This window comes from Mya arenaria, chromosome 16 (genome assembly GCF_026914265.1).
Source record: "Mya arenaria isolate MELC-2E11 chromosome 16, ASM2691426v1".
In the NCBI taxonomy this organism is placed as follows: Eukaryota; Metazoa; Mollusca; class Bivalvia; order Myida; family Myidae; genus Mya; species Mya arenaria.
This window is the reverse complement of record NC_069137.1, coordinates 29735570-29756830: the sequence shown is the minus strand read 5'-3', so window position 1 is coordinate 29756830 and position 21261 is coordinate 29735570. Positions and strand designations below refer to the sequence as shown.

Here is a 21261-nt window from a genome sequence, read left to right as displayed (position 1 = left end):
AAAACGATCAATTAGTGAGATTGCAGCTTTAAATACACCTTTTTAAGTCCGCTGTAAAATTCCAATGGTTTGCCTCAATCTTTAAAGCTAGCATACTGTTTAATTGACAGCCATACTTTTTGTTTAAAAGTGTCATGATATGTTTGTACAATGTGTTTATATAATTCATTAAAGAAGTCAAAACAAATTTGTTTATCTTGTAATTTGTTTTCTATTATTTAAATGACCCAGACGAAAATTGGGAACGTCAGTGCTAGTTCTTTTACTGCTAATATTCAATGAAGTTTCTATTGGTGTAGCAGCAAGGAGGTGTTACATTAAGGATGCATCATATAAACCAAATTATACATTCATATGCACAACATACAGGCGTGTAGCCACCTATACGTGAATACGCGGCTGAAAAAAACATGGTTCTGAAAAAAAACCCACTGAAGTAGCAGTATGCGAACTTGACTACATGATCCAAAAACTGGTTATTTTCCCGAATGCACTAGATTGCACCATGGTTTTCAAAATTTTCTGAGGGGGGCATGCCCCCGAACCCCCCAGCACATTTATGAATCCACATGAATAGAGGGGTAGCTACGCCCCTGACATTATTGAAACCACAGTGTGGCTAAACAACACTTGTATGATTATCCTACGCAGTGATCTCCCATGGAAAATGCAATCGTCAAAGAATCTAAAGGGGATGTTTATATGGACTAGATTTGAAATACACCAAGTGTTTAAAAATGTTGATTTCAGTCACGAAGAGAATCAACCATACTCCTCACTTGTTGGAGTAAGATGAAAAGTCCACTTACCGCGGGAAAGAAAGTACATTGAAAATATTCATTTGATTCAATTGACTTTATCTTTTTATAAATATGTTGCAATACATAAAATACGTTATTTTTTTATAATTGTTCACCAATGTTGAATTTTATTTGGCAAATTTATTAGAGATTTATATATTAAGAAACTCAGTTTTTTAGTATGTGAATGGTTTGGACCGGCTTCCTCAGCCGCTAAAGGGATATGGTTATGACATACTTTTTTAAATCTTTCTCACTTGAGTATTTGAGTGAATTTAAGTGAAGCGTACAGGGTTTTGAAAATGCATCTTTTACTTGGATTTTATAGCTTTTTATTACGAAATAAAGTATTGTGAATCAAACTAAGTGTTAAAGCTAAGCTATTGATGGCTGGAACCCTAAATGTTGATATGTGCTAAAATATATAGTCTTTGAAGTCCAAAATTTTGAAATGCGTTACAAACACGATTCAACAAAAGGCTGTTGCACAATCAATTGATTGACATAATCTTCGAGTATGTGTTATCTGCACCGGCATGGGCTTGCTCCCATCTTTTTTTTAAAAATGCAATTGAAGTATAAAAGAAAATCAACCTGGTTACTATTATTTCTGCAAATTCAGTACCAAGGAGTAAAATAAATATAAGTGTTCAGATGCATTACGAGAAAAAAAATATGTCTGGTGTTAAAACATGAGATAGTCTCTTTAAACAGAAAAGTTTTGGCAGATAGTCAGTCAGATGATCATAATTGTATAAATAATAGCTTTTAAACGTCGTCATTCCTGTTCATCAGAGGTCGGATGATAAATATAATGCATAGCATCATCGCACTGGAGTACGAGAACGTTGTATACAGAGTATGTTTAAACTGAACATGCGTCTGTTTATTTCGATGTCCTAAAACGTTTAAACTGTTTAAAGGAACTATAGCATTATGAAACAACAATTCTGATTACAGAAACTCATTGGCTCAACCTTTCCACATCCGCCCCTCCTTCAGAACAGAAATTGAATGGCTTAAAATGTTGGGCCGGGGTAGGTGTACTCCTCTAATTTATAGTCCGAAATAGGGCATTTTTATCTTAATATTGTATTTTCCCCGATATTGACTAAGAATGTATAAACGGACGACTGACCCCCCCCCCCCCCCCCACTGAATCTGCAATTGAGTACATGCATTAATACCGTCTCCGTAGCCTATTGGTTAAGGCGTAGCCTATTGAAGTCGTAGTCGTGGGTTCATTCCATGGTCCATTTAGCTCGATCCCTTTGCCGCGTGATGCCTGCCTCTCGGTACTTTAAGGATGAAAGTGGTTTAGTGGTGTAGGTTTCTGCTTCTTACCCATGACTATGTGGGTTCGATCCCTACCAGGGCTACTATCTCATGGATGGCCTCTCAAAAATGACACAGTAACAGTTTCTAGCCAGGAAACGGACTAGAGAGTGATTTTATCAGCTAATCACCTTTAGCAAAATCGAGCTTGTTTATTTTAGTTAGATTTAACCAATGAAAGTTGTACCCCTTCATCGGTGCTTTGAAAAATAATTAAAGGACCCTGTTTGAAGCAAGTGCTTGCGCTTTCACGGGTAATCCTTGACCGAGTGGTCTTAAGGAATACATTCAGTGTTCTCTAACCTTAAAGTCGATTAAAATTCCAATATTATAACCAAGTACCACCAGGAAGTATCTTTGGAAAATGCAAAATTAAGCAAACAGTTTGATTTTTTAGATTTATTAGTGAAATATGCATTTTGATAAAACAGTTTTCTGAAAAGGAATAATAAAACTACACATCTGACGCAGTTGTATATAATAAAACTGCTTTAGATTACACACAAGTTGAAAATGCCGATGGTATACGCGAAATCAGGTAACAACTAACATCTTGCATTTGTTATTTTCTTGAATATTCTATCAATATTAAATTAATTAGCAATTATATGATGACATGTATATATCCCAACTTTTTTTAACCCAGCAGCTGTAATACTGTGGAAATCTCCAACTGGTGATTTCTCCAACTTCTGTGTTCTCCAACTTCTGTATTCTCCAATTGGTGAATTTTATCAATAGAAATTGACTGTGGAATTCTCCAATTGGAAATTTCTCCAATTGGAGAACCGTTTTTACAAAATCATAATTTTTGATTTTTTTTTAGATTTTAATAAAGTTAATAACTCTAGTACTCAAAACATAAATAGAAATGTAATTTTCTGTTCCAAATTGTAATATTTGATTTTTTTCAAATTGCTGATTTTTTCCCCCGTTTCGGCTCATGGAAAATTCTCCAATTGGAGTTTGCCAAAACCCCGCGGGGGACCTAAAATCCAATTGGTGGCCAACGGGAGAAATCAATTTTGGAATTAAAATTTTCATATTTCTTAAAACTTTTTTTTTAATTTTACTTAAAATATTTCTAATTTAATGGACAAACTTTCTATGTGTCGCTTTTGAAGTTGATATCTCAGATAATAAAAAAACTAAGTTTGCAAGTAAACCGGATTTGCAAACTTATACCGGATGCTGTTTTACTATATTTTATTTGTTTTGTGCAATTTATTGTCGTAGCGTATATTCTGCCTGATACAAATCAGTTAATGTCGAATAATGCAGGCTTATATTACCACGTTCAACACAGTATTATATTCATTGAGATGCTAAAAATTAAAACAAGTCAAAACATGAACGGATATATTGTTCAACTAATTATATATAAAATGTGTTAAACCTTTGATACAAGCAATTTCTTTTCTTTATGTTGATGTCATTTTGGGTGGAGCACCTTGCCCAATCCCATATCGTTGTCATACTAATAACTTTAGTATAGGTTCAATTTCGCAAACTCCATATGTATGAGGTATTTTAACTTCTTAAATTTCAATTGTATGAAGTTATACTCGGTCGTGATATACTACCAATTTACATAATTGGAAGCCAGATGAATACTTTTGCTGCATTTTATTGATATTCTACACCGGTGCATTTACAATAATATCTCATAGTCAAAACAAAGTAATGTTATATGTATATAATAATAAACAATGGGTTAAATCGCTTGTTTGGATCATGAAATACGATACAAAGGTTTGTCTGCCGTATCAAACATTAAACATTTCAGCATTTCAGCTGTGGCCTGTGGTTTCTAGTCAGGGTATGCTGTCAGCTAAGACCTCTGTGTTTAAGTCAGGGCTGAAGGGCATACTTAGTATAAAGTTTCTTAAGGAAAATATGTTGCAGTCCATAAAATAAATAAATGGTTTGTGGCAAACAATTCAAAAAACTATGTTTGGACGAAAAGCTAGAAACTGTTGTTTGGCGTTTGTTTATAAAGGCGGATAAAATACATTTCAAAATAATTCAAGAATGTTTTTGTCATCAGCAGTCTAGGAACGTGTGAAATTAGCATGACTAAATTATCAGAAGACTTTCATCAATTGGTAAACTAACAAGACCCTTCAAATATTCACAGCTGTTGCTTGTGTTGATGAATTGAAAACAATTATCTTTGCAAGGAAGGGAAATTTCATGTGAACTGTATATGACCTCTATGGTCCATGCCACTTGACCTCTCGTAACCTTGTTGTTCTGAGAAGATCATGAAGGAATCAGTCTGGTATTAAACGTCTTAAAGAATGCATCGCCTCCCTGTGTTTCCGAGTAATAATTAAATACTAGTATATGACAGAATATATCTACAAATGAAGGTCAGATTGAAAGATTGCCAGGATTTGTGTAGATTGATTTAAACCTCTGACATACATGTATATAAATTTCATAATATTAACTTGTTAATACTGTATATACACGTTGACATAACATATTAAAAATTGTGAGTATTATAGATGATGTACGTTGTACAAGTCCTAATAAAATAAATTGTATGTTTTGTGCTGTTATCTTATGTGCACAAGTCCTCAATGTAAGTTATACATAACACAGATATTGTCGAAATATTTTCCCTCAATGTGAAAAATATCATTTATGTGCGATGTAGCTATTTTTGAAACGGCCATTACATATACTTATTTTTTGAAAGCATATTTTGACACCTGATAGCAATGTGTATATTGCAAAAATTACATCAACAGTACCGTTAATTATAATTTTAATCATGTTTGCATAGCGCGTTAAAATAATGTCGTTACTCATGTTTTTAATTTTATTTGGATATGTGGTTTGGTGATTAAATTCAAGTAGGTATTACCTATGATAGCGTCAAATGTTAAACCTGAACGACTATGTAAGTGGTATTACTGCACCTGTATACAATTATACAGCTCTTCTGAACAGAATATTTCACAAAAAACAAACACACTAGATTTAATAGGAAAATTGCATTAATGCAGTGAATCATGTGTTTTTGTGAATGGAAAGTCTGAAATTTAATTATTCATTAAGTATTGCATTACATGAAACTTAATAGTAGAAGAATAAAATCATAAAAACAATACAAACAATTAATCTGTCCGTATGCACTATTCCATATATCGTTTCAAGAATAGCTTTACTGACTCTAAGTCATATGCAACATTACATAGAGCGTAACTATGCACACTTCACTTACTGACTCTCAGACTAATGCCGTATACAATATGACCTTATCGGATGACAATTCAACTATTGACCCATAAGTAAAGGTTATTTGTAATACACATGGAGTTGTTGCAGAATTCCAATTCTGACTCTATGACCAGAGTCGTATAATTTATTCCACAGATCGATTGAAGAATTCAACAGCTGTCTTTCAAACCAACAAAATATACTTAGAGCTCTTATTTTTATGCAAAGGTCGTATGAAATATTCCATAGATCATATCCAAAAATCCATCGCTGACTCTAGGTCCAATGCTATATATAAAGTAATTGATCGATTGCAGAATTCAATGTCTGACTCTCAGACATAGGTAGAATGGAATTTCTATACATGCGCAATTAAACTACTCATTATGATGTCAAGGCCGTATGCAATATTGTAAATGTCGTATGCTGAATTGAACAACTGCCTACCCAGGCAAGGTCGTATGCAATATTTCCTTAATTAAATGCATTATCCAACTGCCTTCTCGTGGACCAAGGTCACTTTCGCTATTCAATTACTTAGCATCAGACAAATCTCTTAGCGAAATGTTATAAATTGTTAGCAAATTCTGGCTATCAAGTTATTACGTTTGCGATTTTCTGTTTTATGTATGTTTAGTTCAACTACTGGCTCTAAAACCAAGGTCTAATGCAATGTTTCATTGATCGTATTAAGGATGTTTCTACTGACTCTTACGGAAAGTCGTATGCATTTGTTTTATTATTTCGGATCAGAAATCAATACTTTTAGATAAATGGCGTATGTAATATTACACAGATCGCATACAAAATTCATCAACTGACCCTTTCAGCATGATCACATGCTATGTTACATATATCGGATGTATGATGCAACTGACTTTCATAATAATGTCATTTGAAATACTCCATATATTGAATGATAACTTCTATTACTGACTATAAGATCAAGGTCGTATGCAATATTCCATTGATCTGACTCCCATACCAACCATAGATTGAAACATGCATAATACAACCTCTGACCTTCCGTTCAAGGTCGAATTCCACATACTGCATGCATAGTAAACGTCTGATTCTTAAACTAAAACGTCAAATGCAATATTCCATTCCTCGTATACAGAATTCAATTGCTGACTCTTAGACTTATGTCGTTCTGAATATTTTTTAGATTGTATGCAGAACTCAACAAGTGCTAACATTAAAGCTGTTTCCAGGAGTCCGTAGATTTGATGTAGATTTCAACTACTGACTCTAACACAAAGGTCGTATACAATATTCCATAAAACGTGAGTTCCAAGAGTTAAATTACTAATTTAAAGATCAATGTCGTTAGTAGTAATACAGAGCTAGTAGGGATAATTTAATTACTGACTCTCAGACAAAAGGTGTATGCAAAAATACTTTAGTTGATAGACAATATGCATAATTGAAAGACAGTCTCAAAACCCTTGTTGCGAGCAATATTTCGTCGATTGTATGCACAATGATATGGAAATAATCTAGGACGAAGGTCGTAGGTTATATTTCGTAGATGGTATGTAGAACTAAAACAAATGACTCTCGGTACAAGATCATAGGCAACATTACATCGATCGTACCTATAATTTATCTAGTGACACTCAAGTAAAATTACAGCGTTTGCAATATTCCTTTGATCGTATTGAGAAATTAACAGTAGACTTTCAGATCAGTGTCGTATGCAATATTACACATAATAAAAGCTGATCACATCTATCGACCAAGGTTTTAGGATTAATTCAACTACGACACAGGTCGTATGCAATAATCGACTGAGTGCAAAATTCAATCACCGACTATAAAACTCATTGCCCATAGATCAGAATTTAGTTAATGACTCTATGACCAATGTCGTGTGCAAACGTGTATTGATCGTTTGATTGAACTACGTGCTCTCATATAAATGTCGTATGCAATAATCCGTAGATTGTATGTATAATTCAACAACTTTTACTGTTAAACCAATGTCGTATAGAATAGTTCATAGTTTGTATTGACAATTTAATTACGTATCTCCGGCCAAGGTTGTATGCAAAATACCATATATAGTTTTCAGAATTCCATGACTGACCCTAAGATAAAGGACGTATTCAATATTACACAGAACGCATGCGCAATTTAATTACTAACTCTCAGAGCATGGTCGTATTTAAATTTTCCATATATCGAATGCTTAATTGAACTACTGACTAATTTTGCAATGTCATTTGCACTTTTCCACAGATGGAGACGTCTTATGCAGTATTCAACAACTGATTCTCAGATTAAGTTTGCATGCAATATTCTGATCAAATGTTAAAATTAACCTCTAAAGGTCGTAGTCATTATTTCATACACAATATGAAATTCGAATACTTACTTTTAAAGCAAGGTCATATTAAATATTCAAGTCATCGTTGGAATATTTTTTTCAACTAGCCTTTGCCTTTGTAGTATTACCTAAACCTAATGCAGAATTTTGTCATTTTTACTAAAATTCTAGATATTGTAAGCAGAATTCAACTTCTGAACCTAAAACGAAGGTCGCTTGGAACCCTGCATAATTCAATTGATGACTCTCAGATTGGGATGCAAACGAATATTCGATTGCACATTTGATATTCGAATGTCAAAATCGGTATTAGTTTGTTGAATAAATTAAAAAATAAACCTTTTGCCTGCAAATGTTGTTGTATAATAAGTTCGTTTGTCTTGTTTTTACAACAATAAGCCGCTAATGCCAGAGGTGTAAACTTGATGGCAATACACTATAAACGCGCCATATGTCATTTTTGGAAATATCGTACAGTCCCCGTAATTTTACAGTAACAGGAAATTAGACAAGTGACATTTAACAATTTTTTATTAGTTTCGGTAAATTTAAATGACCATGCCAATTTTGGATTTGAGTATTCGGCCTTCACAGCAATAAATTGTCTTGGCTGGAAATTCAGCTGTGCAATATTGCACAAAACGCTGTGATGATATGAATGACATGTACTTGTTATGTGCTATAAACTATTTTCCATGTTTCGTGCTTTTACATGCAACTGTATAGTATAGCATTTAGGATACATTTCCTGTATTGTTGTACAATAGATGAGTCAAAATCCATGTTGTTTTCGTTTTATTTTTCTACAAGTTCCCGAGTTAGTTTGTTTTTTCCATAGTTATTAGTGAAGATTAATCCCAAAACGACGCTGCCCGTCTGACGGAACGACCCTGCGTTTGAACATTACGTCATTTAACCAGGAATCGATTTATTTTTGCATTATTTACAAACACTACTGCAGTATTATTGAATTTGTATTATCCAAAGTGTATTGCTTTTTTTCTTTCTGAAAATGGGGTATTTCACAGGCTAATTTGGGGAAATCAAGGTTCGTCGTATGTATCGGCTACGACAAAGACGGATTAAAATGACCCGTCTATTACTTTAGCGAATAATAATAGTTTACTACAACTTTTGAAAGATGTATATTGGTAATCGAATATTCAAATATTCGATCGAAAGAATTACCGAATATTCGAACATCAATTTTGCCATTTGTTTGCATACCTACTCTCAGAACAACGAAGTATGCAATATTCCTTACTTGTATAGACAATTAAACTGCTGCGACTTATGTCATGGTCATTTGTTATTCACTATAGATTCCTTGCAAAATTCCAATATTGACTCATTAACAAGATTCGTATGACACAGATCAAGGGCAAAGTTGAACTCCTGACGATCATACCAATAATTATATTCAATAATTCATTGATTATATGCAAAATTCAACTACTGACTCTCTAACCAATGTCGTTTGCAATAGATCGTATTCAGAATTCAATTACTGACACTAGTAACAAGGTCATATGCAGAGTTCAATTTAGAATTTACTTTTTAAATTGTAATACAATTTTAGCATTTTTTGTGTTTAATGTCTAAATATGAAGAAATAAATTGTTAAACTACAAACTCTCAAATCTAGGTCGTGAGGTACAGTCGGTTGATTGTATTCATAAATGATCTTACTAATAAGTATTCATAAAATATCTTACTAATGAGAATTCATAAATGATCTTACCAATGATTATTCATAAATGATCTTACTAATGAGTATTCATAAATGATTTTACTAATGAGTATTCATAAATGATCTTATTAATGAGTATTCATAAATGAACTTACTAATGAGTATTCATAAATGATCTTACTAATGAGTATTCCTTAATGATCTTACTAATGAGTATTCATAAATGATCTTACTAATGATTTTAAATTCAAGTCATATGCAAATATATCACAAATTTTAACTAATGAGTCTCAGGCCAAAGTCGTATGCAATATTCCATAGATCGTATCCAGAATTTAATTACTGACTCTCTGACCAATGTCTATTTAATATTCAAAAGGTCGTATGCAGCTTTAGTATAAATATATTCACATTATAAGCAATATACTAATATACTAAATAAAGTTTTGATAACAAAGTGTCGAATTGCTGTGGCATTGCTTTAATGCTGCAGTAAAGAATCATCGTCGTCTCTCGTTTTAAAGTATGCATATATTAATGCTTAAGTTAATGTCCAAAAGTTTGAAATAAACATAAAACACAATCAAAATGATGTTTTCATAAATGTTTAAAAATTGATAGTGATGATGATGATGATGATGATGATGATGATGATTTATTTAGTCTTGATGTCTGATGTATGTTTTTAAGTTTTACAGAACCTGTAAAGGAAATGAACATAATTTGCATGACTTTGAAAGTAATCTCAAAGTACTCGCGTTTCATTTTTTACAAATAATTTTATCAAGTATACCTTTATATCAGATCATGTGACGTTTATGGTAAATCATACAATGTAAGTGGAGAATGCAGCATGTTAAACATGTTTCACGTGTTTATATTTGTGTGACAGTGTACGTCTAGGGTACAATAGTAAATGTTTATCAGCGGCGGGTCCAGCATTAGAGTAAGAGGTGTCACTCTTTTTAAGATGCCCCGTCACGCGACACCTCAAATGGCCAAGATATTTTATGCCAATATTAAATCACACCAAAATGAACCATTTCAGCCTCAAGATAGCTACTGATGGACGTCTAATAACTCTCTGATTAATTAACCGATTTGAAGGACAAATACCCCTATATTGTTTTAAGATGATGGTTATTACAACCAAATGATTGTTCAAGACTTCCACCGTAAATATCAAATCGAGTAAATATCTCAAAATAAAGCCCACGTATTAACAGATATGGAAACATATATTTCAATGTATATTGGTCAAGTTCTCTATGCACATTAAATTAACATGCTGCGCTGACTACCTCAAGCTCAAGGTCACGGCCATTTCCAGCCAAAAATGCCACAACATTTGAGATTTCCTTTCTTCTTCTTTGCCGTTATTTGATGATAAAGCAAATATGTGCGAATCGAATTTGGGATAACATAAATGTTATTTGATAAGCCCTTTAGTACACTACTACTGTAATGGTTAGGGTAGGGTTCCTCTCAGGATTTATTAAATATGTCCACCAAATCCAACATGGTCAGCACGTTAAATGCATTGAAAAGGCAATATATGAGAAGCACATTGTTGTTTTGCTCTGAATGGTCACCACCATGTGGTATTTTAGGCATAGAAAATGCTTAATGACTGCTGTACTTGAGCTTATTCGGCTTTTAATGGGCTTTAAGTTTGTAAAACTAAAATGTTTTTTCAGTTGCCAATATATGGTCTATTTGTCAATAATAAGACTTAAGTATAGCTGCGTATTGGTTTTATGGGCTCTAAAAGGCTTTATGTCTATCAAGATATGGCTGTTTGGAATTGATTTGGCTTCATTAGAGCTGCACATGCGTGAGTTTGGCTCTAAATGAGAGCTTTTTTATTGACTCCATTAAGTTAATAGGGAACTGAACTGGCTTTATAATAGACCTTTGTATTTTTTTTTAAATATGATGCTATCTAGCACTGCACTGATTAGGCATAAGCTGCGCATATGACAAAATGTATTTTTTGGCACTGAGTGACTTAATTAGAAATGCACAATTTTTTTTTTTTGGTGATGAACGGGTTTGTGGTAACCAAACTGTATGTTTCACAAATAAGGCTTAGTTAGGTCTATACTTGAACTCGTTTTGATCCAAATGGGTTTCATGTTTGCCTAAATATGGTCTGGTTGGCATTGAATAGGCTGAATTTGAGTATGGTTTTAGTCTCTAAGTTTTATTTGGAAATTACTATGCTAACGTATAGAAGAAAATAAATTTGTTTGCTTCGAATGGGGCCTATGTGTGCACAATGCAGTCGTTTTTACACTGAAAAGACTCACTATAAAAGACACAGTTTGCTTCAATGATTGCCAAAATTTGGTCGAGGGGGCACTGAGGACAACAACAAATGCGTTTGTTTGGCCTTAAATGCGCTAAAAGTTACACACTTATTCAAAATAAATACATACATATGTATGAAAAACATAAATTTTGAGTGATAAACCTTTAACTCCTTACTAAATAATGCATTTATGGAAAATATCAAATACTGATAAAACGATTGTAACCGTGTATTTAATAGCTGAAAACGCAAAAAATGAATGAGTGGTGAATGATAAAATGTTTATTTATAGTCTCATACGGCCGATATACCATGTTTTCTGCACCTTTCGTTCAAATTAAACTCGGTATCCTTCATAAGAACCATTGTTTTCGACATTCATTCATCTTTCTTTGGTATAGCAAAACATTTGTATTCATTGTAGAAGAGATGATATGTCTAGCCGAGAACTCCATTTGCTGATATAATTGTCTCTGAGTATACTGTTTAGTACGAGAACAAACCCTTCGATTTTTACAGACCCAGGATATTGCCATACTTGATGATTTGAGAATCTCCTTAACTTTTAATACCCAGTTTGTAGAAGAAAAAATCTCAATACTATAAATTTGGTCCAATAAGAAAGCAAATGAAATTCAAGTATCTTGGGGAATGCTTGACTAAATGAAGTTTTAGGAAATACGTAAACATTCAAACAAACTTATTGTGGACTCTTTCTGTCACGCCCGAGTTGTTTTATAAAACATATAACCCGAGACTTCAGAACCATAATTAAAAAGTGATAATACGAATAAATAAAAATTATTAACCATTATATATTGGAACTTTGATAAAACAAACTAGCGCCATCAAAACGAGGATGTATCTCAAACCCTTTCCAGCTATATTTTGGTAGCTTGCATAAATGTATCACCACTGGTAAATACAACATCTTAATAATTGAAAGAGCTTACTATTTCCACTTTCCGATAATCATAAAACCATTTATCATTAATCCAAAGTCTTCCACCCTTCCATAATCTTAGTTTAATTTATGTTAACCGTGATAGTCCATTTGTGACAGTAGGAATGTAAACTATTTCGAGAATTCTGCTATCCTGCCTTAGTCTCTCATAAAAATACAGCAGTCGGCAAAAGCAGCAAATAAATTGATGTTCATACCGGCGTTCAGGTCTTGTGAATGCATTTCAATATCATAAAGGAAAAAAACATATATCGGCGAAGTTATCTCCCCTTGAAACAGGTCAATGTCACTTTTAAAAAATCTGTTCAAAAGTGTTTTACACAAACTCTCACCTGATTTAACATTAGTGTTTCAAGGGAAAAACTTAATTTCCAACTTCATAAATTTATATCAGAGCCTGTTTGTATCAATACAATTGTAAGTTGTTTTTATAATCAATAAAACAACTGTATTTCCTTTTCCTTTTTAAACCGCTTTTGAATCACTGCGTGCAAAAAACAGGATCAATAATACTGTTCTTATTTGTAAACCCAAATTCAGCATCAGTTAATATACTGACATATATAATAATATAAATATAATATATATAAATTGTATAATTATTTGAATCTGCTTAATTGCCCTTTGTTGTGAATTTGGATTAAACACCAGATGCTCAAGAACTTGCCATTGCCACTAAACCGGGTTTATGTTTAAACTGCTACTGAGCATGTTTCTGTAGCTTTTTGCATATATATTGGAAATGACTTAATGTCCAGTATATGATTAAAAGAGGATTTGGAAGGCCATATGATTTACACGTTAAAATACTCGTATAACATATTGTTACATTGCTTGTTTAATTTCAACATTATAAATAGGTGCATCTAATGTTCAAACGTTCCATTTTGCTCAAACTCTGCAGCAAACTGACCAACAAAATTATCATAGTCAGCATTATAAGGCCTAAACAAAAAACATTTGGTTCGGGTTTCCCGACCCTACCTACGGAATAGGCGCCGACCCTACCGTTTTTATGGTCAGTTTGAAAAATAAATGAAAAACTAAAAAAAATAATCTTTTCTTTAAATTGCTTTTCAATATGTAGTTTAAAACCTTAAATGCTTATACAGAATATTACTTTAACACCATTTTACAATGATGAAAATAACATTCGTATTTAAAGCCTAATAAATAAATAAATAAAAAAATAAAAATCCTACCTACCCTACCTATTCTTTATAAGGATGTGACCCTAACCAAACAATTATTTTTTTAGGCCTTACGAAATCAACACCTGAAATGTAAACAAGTACGAAATTCCTCGTATATGATATTATCGGCATAATTCGACGGTTTAAATATTATCCAAAATTCTCTATGGGACTTTCGTCTGAGCTCATACATTTTACGACAACGTTTATAGTTAACCTTTTTAGACCTTCGACGCTGATACTTGTAGTCTTTCTTTACGTTTTACAAATATGCTTTTTCGATATCCGAATATGTGAGTATAAAACAGATTTGGATGGAAAAACAATGAATGAACTTACAAATAGATACTTTCGGATCAAGGCGCTTACATGAAACTGACTAAAATAGTGTTATATGTAGCTTGTTAAGCACTTAATGAGCTAAAGAAAGGATATTGGAAAAGGAGATGTATAGTAATATATTTTAAAATGCTTAGTAATTTTATCAATGTTAGGAAAATTTCGAATTAAATTAAGGTATACGTAATTATTCTGTCGTTATCTGCATGAGTATCGCTAAAATAGGAGAGCGGTAGCCTTTATCATTAAATGCATTTGCAAGTTAATCTTTCCACTTTGATAGCATATGAGTCTAAAAGAAAAACCAACTTTTTAAACTTGAAAACAAATTATTGAAATCACACATACACTTTGTATATCAAAGTGTTCAGTCCTTTGTAGAAAGAGTCTTTCAAGAAATTTCAAAAACGTTTGACATAAAAACAAAAGTTTTTATATAAACAATTTCCTGTGTTTGTTTATTATTATTCGTCAAGTATGTACTTTTAACCCTGTCAAATTCAAAATACCCGCGAGGAAAAATTAAGTGTTGTGTTTATATGACATGAATTACCAAAAAGTGGGAAATAACCCTATTTCCAGACCAGGGGCAAGTCTGCCCTTAAAGATCAATACATCCCTGTGAATTATGGCACTCATGACCACAAATATGAACCTTTGGGTAATATATATTTCAGAGTGACAACACTTTAGCATTTAATCCTCACAGCACTAGTTGTTTTCAGTAAATATTAAAAACATAACAAGAAAAGTACCTAAATATAGAGAAATATAGAGAAATTCATTAACTTCGTCAAACACTTGTGAAAAAATACTATCAAGAACACTCCGTTGTTTAACGACATGTGTATTTGACCTAACATGATCTTGATATTCCCCGTTAAATGGTCAATTATGTATATGGACATAATCAACAGTATGCTATAGATACCGTTCAATTAGGTTGACTTTTGATTAACACCAGCACATTTTACCAAAGCATTCTTACATCCATAACAATTTTATGACCAAATTTGGCATGCTGAAGTTCTATGAAACGTTGGATTTTTCAAAAAAGATCTGAACACATATTGCGTTATCTTTACATATTTGATTAAATGTAGTACACCACAGTATTTGTCGACCTTTTACTTTCATAAACTTTAAATAGAGAAGAAATGGACAAGGTATCTCAATTATTAAGAAAAACCTTTTATTAAGTTTTGAGTGTCACAACTACACTATTAACCATATGATTAAGACTATATAAGCAAAAGCAACCATCTAACCTCCTTTGATCAACTTTAACACCCTCTAACGTTATGAAATTTACAAATCTTTACGCAACAAAATATGTTTCAATTGAAAGAAAATATTTTTTACGATTTAGCCAGTACTTTATGGCACAAACTCCACTTAATATCACATTTTAAGCGGCTCTACATCACGAACCCAACAGTGATTCCATACCGCTGTTATGGGGATGTTATGATGGGATGTATTCTGGTGACCTGTACCACATCTTGTTCGTAGTCGCTGTAGGATTCTTGATAGGACAGCCGTCTCAACTGTTACATTAACTGCTTATGTACATGAACGACGGTTAAATCACAAAATTTAATTGTTCACAAAGTTAAATGAACAATAGTTAAATTGTGCGTAAAAATACGCATATGCTTTTGAAATATGTTCCCCTCTTCATTTTTAAAATCTCTTATTGTCGTTATGTTCATTCTTAGTTGATTGTTTCTTTATTAAAATATATCAAATGTATTATATTTCGAAAAAGAGTATCTCAAAATATGTAAAGGTTAAGTTGTATAGCAATGTTTCAATAGTTCTTATTTCTGATATCGCGAGTGCAATTTGGCGCTTAAAAAATACATTTGGTTCGGGTAACCCGATCCTACATAAGGAATAGCGGCTAACCATTCCGCTATGATGAAAATGACATTATTTCATAAACTTAATAAAAAAGCCTACCTACCCTTCCTATTTTTGAAAAGGTTGTTACCCTAACCAAACCTTTTCTTAGGCCTAAGAAACGAAAAACTTGATAATGTAACAAATGATTCATGTAATACTATGATGTTTTGACATCATCTTGATATACCAGATACTCAACGATTAAAAGACTAATAGTCTCAATTTTTCCCTTTAATTAAAAATGCATGTATAATAGGGATGCAAATGAATGGCAAAATTGATATTCGAATATTCGGTATTTCTTTCGATCGAATATTTGAATACAAAGATGAACCTTTTAGAATTGTAATTAAACTGTTATTCACTGTAGTCACAGTCGGGGCCCGGTTACTCTTCTTTGTCGTATCCGGTCCACGCGACGGACACTTATTGTTCCACGATTTAGCCGCTGAATTCCTCCATTTTCAGAATATATCCAAAGAAAAAGCGATACATTTTAAACAAAAAATCTAATTATTTCAATTCTTGTGCGTGAATATTTGTAAACAATGCAAAATAAGACCGGAGATTTTCGTATTTTCCCAGTTAAATGACGATATGCGCCAACATGTGAATTGCAGCCTCGTTCTGGGATTGTATTGTACAACAATACAGGACATATATCCTTAAACGCTAAACCATACATTTACGTTTCAAGGCAAGAGCGTTAAATCGAAACACGGAAAACAGTTTAAAGCACATAACAAGCACATGTTCTTCGTATCTTCAAGGCGATTTGAGCAAAATCGCGAAACTTGATTAGCAGTGAAGACAAACATTGGTATAAAGGCCGATCTCTTAAACCCTTAATTGGCTTGGTCATTTAAATGTACCCAAAACAATTAGAATGTGTTTAATGTCACTTGTCTAACAGCCAGTAAATGCAAAATTACGGGGCCTGATAAAAGTTACTTTTTTGTTGTAGATGGGAATCTTACCTTATCAGAACAGTAAAAAATATTACATTATCTCATTTACTTTAGGAACTATGCTCTATTGATTAGGTCCGTTTGGAATTGATGATTTTCTGCACATGTTCACCTTATATTTATTTATATATTATACTATATTTTCTTTCATGAACAATTGTGGAATATTTTTTAAATGACATATATTCACTATTTTGTCCAAAATATATAATAATTAAAAAAAAAATAATATTAAAAAAAAATGTCATACTGTATCAAGGCAATGTGACGAGCACCTTGGTGCTGACTAATATTTGATATGGTGTCTTTATGTTTATAATATACATTAGATTGTACCCAATCAATACGGTTCAATAACGTTTCAGAAGCATTTTGTGCTCTGTGATTTTTAATCAGATAAAAAAGACAATATTAGATATTCGTACGCAACACTGTATCTTTTTCATATGTTCATTTGGAAACAACCAATACAAATACAGTAGATTTGTTAACAGTTTTATAAAATAACATATATTAATCTACTCACTGTTTGAATCAGTCACACAAATTATGATAAACTTTTTGAGAGTCTTTGTGGTAATCCGTCATTTTCTTTTTAATTTAAACGCACTTTTTTAAAATGAACGCAAATGTTGTCTCTCAATGATCGCCGGTTTAAATGCGCAGTTTTTGGTATGGGTTGCGTGCGTCGAATGAAGTCACGTGTTTAGTGTTACCTTCCAATTACTCAAATGGTATCATGTTAACATTGTTAAGGTAATATAAAACCGAACCATGTCTATACTACACTAATTTAATTTTAAGGATTGACCCTCAAATGTTCATGTGCAAGAAAAGTACTCGTAATATTTTCTTGATAAATATTTCGCTATAAAACACGAATATATTAAAGCAACTTACTTAACACACTTAGTATTTATATAATCCCTATAATCCTATTTTAATATTCAAAACAAGAAACAGAGATTCATAAAGCATTTTAATTTAACGCTTAATTTATGATGTACCTTTTCAAAAAGTAAATAAATGTATTTTACGGCTTTTCGGTATTTTGAAACAGAAACACTATCAAAAAAGGGAGTTCTTGAGTCCTTACGAAACATGACATACATTTAGGGACACTTTGTCTGTAGTCGCCGACACACGCTTATTCGTATCAAGATCGTTCGAACAATTCTAAACATGTTACGCATTGGGGCAATGGAGAGTAAATTATCCCTATTGTTTTTTTGTCAGTAGGCAGCAGTCCTAGGTCATGGATACATTCACTAGACAAAATGAGGGCGAAACGCGTCATATCTGGCTTATACAATTAAACAATATACATCCAGTGAAAAAAAAAGTTTATTGAAAGTTAACCATGTGTTAATGTTTTTGCTTTTTTTTGCTTACAGATAGATAGAGAAAGGGAATATTTTAGATATTTTTTATACGTAAAAAGGAAAGACGGCCATTGTTCGTTACTGCTGCAGGACAATTGGGACGCCTTGTTCTTTTGTAGATTGTCACCTCAGGAAGATTCCTCACGAGGTTAAATAAATTGGACTCAGTAGTTTCAGAGGAAATGTTTTTGCAGGGAAACAGAACACAGCCATGTTGATGTTGTTGGTGTTGGCATATTGTAACGTCTTTTGTATTTATAAGAAACTAAAACTATAATGCTTCTTTTGATATTGTATTCACTTTGGCCTTATTGTTTTAGAGAAGATGTATTTCAAGCCATTGTTGACTGACAAACAGACAGACACCGGACAAAGATCGATCGCTATAATTCAGGAAAGCTAATAATCTGTGGCATATGTGGCCATTTTTGTTTCACATACCAAATAAGAAGAATAGCTGTTTGCATGGTTCGTTACATCATCTTAAGAAACCAGATAGTTTCCCTTGACTGATTAAATAAATTATTTTTTCTTCCTAAGATCGACAAGAGTGAAAATAAACAATGTTTGCCATTGAAACAGATAACAATCACGCTTCATTTAAATAAAAAAACGGTTCCAAAATCAAAATTTAAATTTAACAATCCACAGCAATATATAACTTTAACGTTGAGGGAAAAAAATATTTCTTCATTCTCTAAAATCTCAAACAAAAGAACATGTTGTTGGTACTTCCTCATCAACAACTACTGAAACAAGTACTTTTCAAAAGATCTATATTGCAGTGCTTAACTTTTGCAACGGCGGATATTGTTTTGTATCTCTTATTTTCGCATTTTAAAGTACGTTTCATGTTGAATATAAATGAAGTATCTCGGTCTGTAAGACGATCCACAGGATGTTTACATCGTCCTGAGAAACAAGATAGTTGTCCTTGTTTTATTTTAGAACACCAAACGTCCTTGACACAGATGTGAATCACGTTTTGTTAAGATGAAGATAACGTCCCAGACTGATAAATCTTACGTTTCACTTTAAAACTGCAATAAAACAAAAACGTTGGGGTATACGATATTTCTTTGTCCGCTAACATCACAATAAAAAGGAAAGATTGCTGGTTTGAATATCGTATTACATTCTTTAAATTCTCACTTCGATGATACTTTACTTAATATATTCGTTTTTAGGAAGTCTAAAACATGTTTATGTTTAATTATTCAATTTTATTCTAGACGTTCTTTCGACATAGTTATTTTAATGTATTTTCGGGATATCGGGTACAATGAATTTTCCAGTTTTATCCAATGAAATAACACATGTGATAATTATTTATTGAAAACACCAGGACCCACAAATTACAAACACATCACTCAAAAAAACTAATGGATTTCGCTAGCAAGTTCATTTGTATTAACCCCTTCCAATTCATCAGTGTGACGTTAATGTCGCATGCATTTAATATTTAACATTAATAGAAAACTAGTAAGCTAAGACTTTTAAATCAGATCTAAATAGAATAAGTTGCAACTATATTTTTAAAATGAATTTATTTAAAATAAAGTACATCCCAGACCTAGAAGTTGAGGGCAATAATCAAAAGAAAGGCTTGGTTACTTGTTTAAACCTTAAATATTAAGGTACATAGGGAAAATATTTAACTGCAGACCGAGTTGTATTTAATTATGTAATTCAAACCTGTTTGGCTGAGCAAGGGACTATTTCATTTAACGTGCTTTTAAGAATAAAGAAAAGCTTATTTTTGCATACCGGACGTGTGTTTCTGGTCATGTGACCAGTGCTAGAAAACCCCATCTAAAACACCCCATGTAAGATGAGTCACGCGCAACAAAGCGCCACTCCTGATTTCTTTTATTGTATGGTTTATGAAAAGTATATTATGCCATTTTCATAAAGCGCAATTAAATGAATAAGTAGGTATGAAAGTATGTTTTTTAGAGGAATTATTTGACGTCAATAGTGATTTAAAATTACTGCGCTTTATGACGTCAGTAAACAACGTCGCATGCGCTTTGTGGTAAAAAATACAAAAGAGCGTTTTCTACGTCAATTTTCCAAAAAAATATTTAGATATGCAAAAAAAAATATCAATTATGTTTTTCCGGCCCGGATCGAAAAATCTGAACCTCGGGCACGCTGCGTGGCCGTTAACTCGGCAAGCTCGTTACCGGCTTACGAGCGGCCCTCGGGTCGGGTTTTCAATCCGTACCGGAAACACATGATAGATACTTACAATATGGACCTGCTAGTAAACGAAAGTTTATATGGACTGAGGCATTAGCCCAGTTCCATTTACCTTCGGGGGCTGACTGGCCGGTCCTTATAATGTCATTTGGCTTGAAGTGGTGTGTTATTATTTCATATATTATACCGAACATTTTATATAACCAATCAATTCTCTAAAAACTTTAAAAATGTGTTATTGAAGAAAGTTAATAATGTACGCCGTTGTGAAAATAGCAAGCTGCACGACACAGTTTTATGACGTCAGTGGTCCATTTTACATTTTTGGCGAGGCCCGGACCTGCCAAAATATGAAATGGACCGCAATCGTCATAAACCTGGAATTTTGTCAAAATATCTATTTATTTATACGGACCGATTGACTTTGATATACAAAGAAGGGACACATTAATGTAAGGTATAGTATTATCAGATATTTCCGGTTTACTTATTAGCTTTTGGAGGTTGTAAAATTGAATTTATATCTCACAACATGCAGGCTATTGTTAAGACCAAAGAGGGACAATCCATTTGGATTATTGAAATAAGAAACGGCTATTTACTATCGTTTGAGCC

The 21261-nt window shown here is 32.7% G+C and overlaps 1 protein-coding gene across 1 annotated transcript in view; it reads right to left on the bottom strand.

Moving 5' to 3' along the window:
* LOC128221845 (uncharacterized) overlaps positions 1-17715 on the bottom strand; it is a 54741-nt gene extending 37026 nt beyond the window's left edge. The window contains exon 1 of the mRNA XM_052930464.1: positions 17589-17715. The gene's annotated coding sequence lies outside the window, so the exon portion shown is untranslated. The remainder of the gene's footprint in view (positions 1-17588) is intronic.
* Between the last annotated feature and the right edge of the window lie 3546 nt (positions 17716-21261).